This window comes from Limulus polyphemus, unplaced genomic scaffold (assembly GCF_000517525.1).
Source record: "Limulus polyphemus unplaced genomic scaffold, Limulus_polyphemus-2.1.2 Scaffold214, whole genome shotgun sequence".
In the NCBI taxonomy this organism is placed as follows: Eukaryota; Metazoa; Arthropoda; class Merostomata; order Xiphosura; family Limulidae; genus Limulus; species Limulus polyphemus.
The window spans coordinates 747,237-753,236 of NW_013665824.1; the positions used below are offsets into that span (position 1 = coordinate 747,237).

The following is a 6,000-nucleotide window of genomic DNA, read 5'->3' on the forward strand; positions in this document are numbered from 1 at the left end:
AAAAAGGTAGTGCTAGTATGCCACAGCATTGACAGCAAAAAGCCTGAGTAGAGAAAAAAGTACTAAATTTGTTTTTATGTATGTTTCTCATTTATTAATATATATTTTATTAAAGAAACTAGAACGTAAAAAATCAGAACCTTCATAGCTTAGACAACAAAAGTTAAATAAAATTTAAAATTTCACTAGCTTAGTCCGATCAATCATAGCTTAATCTCATGATTTGTATGTGCATATAACCTGAACATCTGCTAACATTAAGCTCCACTGAAAACATTTTGCTGCTAGTTCTTGCTTATTACACAGAGAGAGGGTTGGAAAGAATAGTTATAAACCAATAAAATTAAAACAAAGCAGATGTGAAAAGTTTAGATGGTAAGACTGTTAGGATAAATAATTGTAATTGTCTACCACAATATGCAGTCATTCTAGAAAATAAAAATGTATGATTTGTATCATACTCTTCAACTTCTCACATGCACTGATTCATAATTAATATTTAAATCAAATATGCTGGGAAACTGGAACTTAGAAATGAAATCAAAGTGAGAATTAAAACTTAGTTAGCTCAAAACAACAGAACAGAAACAAAAGAAGATACAAAGAGCTGAATGTAGGAGCATCCTAAATCAATCCATTGACCCTACAAGCAATATAGCATATTAAATTTCAATCAGAATTCCTGGAATGTGGGATGAAGTTAAGAAACTGTAATGTGACACCAGAAAGTTGTTGCCCATCAAGGACATCTCTCATTAAAAATAAAATAAAATATATGGTTTACAGCAAATTATAAATGTGTACCTTGAGTAACCTTGATGTTACGAAACTAGTTAAGTTTGTATTAAAGAAACAAAATATGATTTTTGGATAAAGGAAGATAATGAGAACTCATTTTTACTTTTATATAAATATATACATACATATAGCAAAACTAAGACCCTTAGTAAATTTTACATTAATCATGAGGAAAAAATAGCACCAATTTCAGGCCTCTCATGAACCAATTATTCCAACATATGTATATGTTATACAAGTTTAAAACAATTTATATTTATTCTGTTGTCTAAATATTTTAAGCAGCATAAATTTTAAAGATTTAATGTAACAAAAGTAATTTATTTTTAAATACATATCACTTATGCTCAAATACACACATAAATACACATTTATGTACATGTTTAATCTTAAAAAAATTAATAAATAAAATTGCATAATGTATGTATCTTATCAAAGAAAATTTCTTTAAATGGTTCAATAGATTCATTTGTAGTTGGTTGTACAAAACAATCATTTTCAGTTAATTCATGGAACAAATACCTACAGGAGATAAAAAAAAAGTAATAACTAACACAAATACTTCACTGAATGGCTGAAAACAAAACTCAATACTCATTCACTATTCATTGCCTGCTGAAAGCAAAACACTGATTCTCATATTTATAATCTAACCTCATTTCTAGATACTTCACAAACTTACTAGATATTTGTGACATTATTTAGCATGTTCTAGGTCTACTCTCATAAATTTACTTAACCTTAATTTCATTCACCCTCTAGCCAATGTCCAAATTAAAATATTGAAAATACACCTTACAACACAATGAATATTTGGCCTATTTTTATTTAGTTATTATAATTGTTGTAATTGACAGTGTTCTCAGTGGCGTTGTTGTGTAGGCCAAAGACATTTAATTCCTAATTAGAATTTTAAATAAAATCTGCTTCATGGGATATGGGCTTGTCATGCACACATTATAAAAACTCAATAGACATATCGTATTAAAAATATTTGAATATTTATTTAATATTTAGACATACCAGTATCACTGAACTGAAAAAACTGTTGTATTATATTGAAAAACAAGTCTCAGGACTGTTAATTGGGTAACCCTACAAGTAGTGCAGAGAACTAAACTCAACCCATCATTCATCATGTTACTTTTTTGTTGAATCCCAACTGCAGCTACTTCTGCCCCTAATATTTTAAACAAGATATATTTTAACAACTTATACTTAAGTCAGAGACTCAAGCGCATATGCAAGAACAAAATAATCAATAGTGCATGCTAAATTAGGTTTTTCAGTTACCTAATTTGTTCACAGACATTTGTATAAAGTTCTGTAAACATAATACTAATACTAATAGAGTGAGCCATGTAACAGTGAGAATGTCAAGGATTGGAATATTGAATTTCAAAACAATTTTATTCTAATACACATTTTTTGCTGCAAAACACGTCTGAACCTTGTTTTCAAATATAAAGGGTATAACAGTGCTACAGAAAATTGACAAAGTCGATATTGTACATTGAAGTCATAGGTCTTGGCACTTCTTGTACTGTTGCAGGATTAGCAGTAGTAGTAGTAGTAGTAGTAGGGTTATTTTACTTCAAACTTGGTATCAATATATGTAAATAAAACCAATCACTCGATAAGCACAAAATTTTTATGTGGTATCTCTTCTTATAGTATACTGATTATATGCTTTCACTGTCCCCGCACCTAAGTGGCTGAGTCAAGTGTATTCTTCTAGTATCCAAACTCGAGAACCTAATTCTGAGTACTAGCCTCAGACCCCACACCCTCATAAGGCTGATCCTGCCTGGAAACTGAACAAAAAAAAACCCTTGATCTAACTTCTAAGCAAATATTACATGTTTGTCTCCACCATTAAACTTTAAAGAAACAGGAGTAGGAAATAGTTGCAAAGTAGAACTAGGAGTGCTTGGCTAGACTTGCAGATTTCACAACGAGAGATTGAAAGTATAAGAAGCTGCCAAGGGAAGCTCAATATAGGGAGATCCGGGGACATGAACCCCAGAAAATCAATGTAATATTAATAATATAAATTACAGTTGATATATAATATTATAACTTATAATTCAAACATGTAAAACTAAAAGTGGTGGTGCTACAGCACCCCCGATTCCCACGCCTCTGTCATAGCCATGAATGAATAAAACAACAACACCATTTCCCTTTATTTGGCTGAAAAAGGTGTTTATCATTTTATTTTTATGTTAATAGTAATATATTAGTGTTAGTATTAGAATAGAACATTGCAAAGTCAGTAACTTGAGTAACTTTAGTTACAGTCTAGGATTAAGCCAAATATAAAGATAATAATAAGTTTTGCTTATTTTTTTACTTGGTACTTAGTTCCAAAATATTTAAATATTCCAAAAGTACGTAAATAAAATAATTAAATGATAATCTGATCTAACAGAATTTCACACTCACAAATGACATTTACTTAGCTCCCGTTGATCATAAACACCCTAGTAATATAAAAAAACAACTTAAGTTAGATGGCGCTATTGTTTGTTATATATTTATAAATCCATTATTGAGATTTTTCATAATAACATTTGATACCCGATAAAAAACGCTATGTCGGTCTTAAACTTTTATTAAGTTGCTTTTCAATATAATTTATCAATCACTAAATATTCATAGTTCATATTTACATTTCACTTTGTCTAAGTTTAGACTCTTATTAGATAGTCAACATGGTTTCATTAAGGGAAAATCTTGCCTTGTAAATCTTTTGACATTCTTTGAAAAGGTTACTGTTTATGTTGATGATGGTAAGAGTGTAGATTTGATGTAATAGCTGGATTTTCAGAAGGCATTTGACATGGCGCCACATAAAAGGCTTGTAAAAAAACTATAGGTGTGGGGGATAAGTTAGCAAATTGGATATAAGAGTAGCTGGATGAAAGAAAGCCGAAGGTTGTTACAAATGGAGTTCAGTCAGACTGGATTAATGTCACAAGGCAGTACCTCAGGGTTCAGTCTTAGGACCTTTGCTCTTTTTGATTTACATCAGTGACATAGGTGAAAGAATGGACAATAAATTACTTAAATTTGCAGATGACATTAAGGTCTTGGGTGTTGCTAGCCGTGAAGAGGATGCTGCTGATTTACAAAAGGGTTTAGATCATTTAGTGAATTGGGCAAATAAATGGCAAATGGGTTTTAATTGTAATAAATGCAAGATAATTCATGTGGGTCATCTTAATCTAATTTGTATGGGAGTAATTTTAATATTGTTATAAAGAAAAGTGATCTTGGTGTAATAGTTGATCAGTTTCTAAAGCCATCCAAGCAGTATGCTGTTGCTAATGGTATGGAAAATAGAATTTTAGGTTATGTCTACATAAGTATTGAATACAAGACTAAAGAGGTTATTGTTACGACAGCAGAAGTCACGTGACGCTAGTAACACGTCATGAACTTCTAGAAAAATCATGCCCCTTCGTGAAGCCTCGAGTGTTTACTAGATGTGCGGTATTCTTGTATATAAGCCCGCCAAGAAGTGACGGCAACAATGTAATTGAAATGCAGACAGAGATAGACACTGACAATTAGCGTTTGTTATAGCGTGACTGTGGAAATTAAGTGTATTGCAAAGTTGTATTCAGAAAGAATAAACCAGTTTTATTTAAGAAAGGACTTGTATCGCTAAAGTTTCTTCGGAAAGAATTTTTACGGAAAATTAACGAACGACCAGAAACGTAACATTATAATTTCATTGTATAGGTCATTGGTTATGCTACATTTTGAATATTGTGTTCAGTTTTGGGCTACTTACCTTAGGAGAGACATTAAATTGTTGGAAAGGGTTACTAGAATGGTGCCTCGAATGGAGGGGTTGTCATACGAGGAGAGGTTGAAACATCTCAAATTATTTTCTCCTGAAATAGAAGAGTCAGAGGGATCTAATTGAGGCGTTTAATATTGTAAAGGGAATTTTTTTGATACTTAACAGTGAGAATAATAAGACTAGGGGATACAATTGTACATTTTGGCAGAGTAGGAGTCATCTTCAGCTAAGACAGTTAGATTTTTCTGACAGGATGGTTGACCTTTGGAACGGGTTATCTTTAGATGTTGTGGAGATAGTAAATTTAAGTGAGTTTAAGAAAACGCTTGATAAGTATATGAATGATAAGGGCTGACCTTAATATTTTTTTATTTATTTATTAATAGTTTTAGTTTATTTTAGCCCCCAGTGACACAGAAGTATGTCTGCGGACTTACAACGCTAGAAACCTGATTTCGATACCCTTGTAGAGCAGAACACAGATAGTTCATTGTGTAGCTTTGTGCTTAACTACAATCAAATAAACAAAGGAACTTAGTTTAGTTTAGAGGATGGAACAACTGAGATGGACCAGTAGGTCCCATGTTGTCCCAAAATATTAAGTTAGATTTTCTCCTGCTGGATCAACGGTAAGCGTGTGATTTTAGGTCTATAAAGCTAAAATGAAAGGTTTGATTCTTTCCATTACACATTGTGTAGCTTTGTGCTTATGGTACAAGACAGAACCATTTGTTTTCTACCTCCTTAGTTATGACGTAATGTTTCGAAATTATTGTGTTTTGATGCAGGGAAAAGCTCAAGAAGACGCTTCATCTCCCTGATTTCAGGCATACAAGATATGACCTCACTAATTGGCAGTTAACAGATTTTCTTGCAGTGAAGATACTGTTACGTCTCCGTTTGTTAATTGATTTTTTCGTAACTTCGTTCCAACGAAACTTTAACGACACAAGTCTTTACTTAATAAAACTGGTTTATTCTTTCCGAATACAACTTTACGATACACTTATTTTCAACAATCGCTCTATAACAAACGCTATACGAACGTCAACAATACTTCTGACTGCAGTTCAATTACTCACTATCTACACACACATTACATTATCCTCCTGTCACGTTGTCACCCTCTTTTATATACCAGACTACCCTATATCTAGTAAATACTAGAGCATTCCCAAGGTACGGGATAGTTCTAGAAACGTGGCGTCACACTAGTCATGTGACTCGCTGACGCAACACTGCCCCCTCCTTAATATTGTTCGTCCCGAACAATAACCACATATAATAAACCAATAACAATAACTTAATTAAAATGTACAGAATTACCAACACAAAATTACAATTCAACAAAGTCTCTTAATTTTACGGGACGTATCTTCTTCCGTACTGGT

The 6,000-nt window shown here is 32.2% G+C and overlaps 1 protein-coding gene across 1 annotated transcript in view; it reads right to left on the reverse strand.

Moving 5' to 3' along the window:
• Window positions 1-3,266, reverse strand: part of LOC106478475 (exostosin-2-like) — a 35,071-nt gene extending 31,805 nt beyond the window's left edge. Inside the window, 1 exon segment of the mRNA XM_022382071.1 lies at window positions 3,244-3,266. The gene's annotated coding sequence lies outside the window, so the exon portion shown is untranslated.
• Window positions 3,267-6,000: the final 2,734 nt, after the last annotated feature.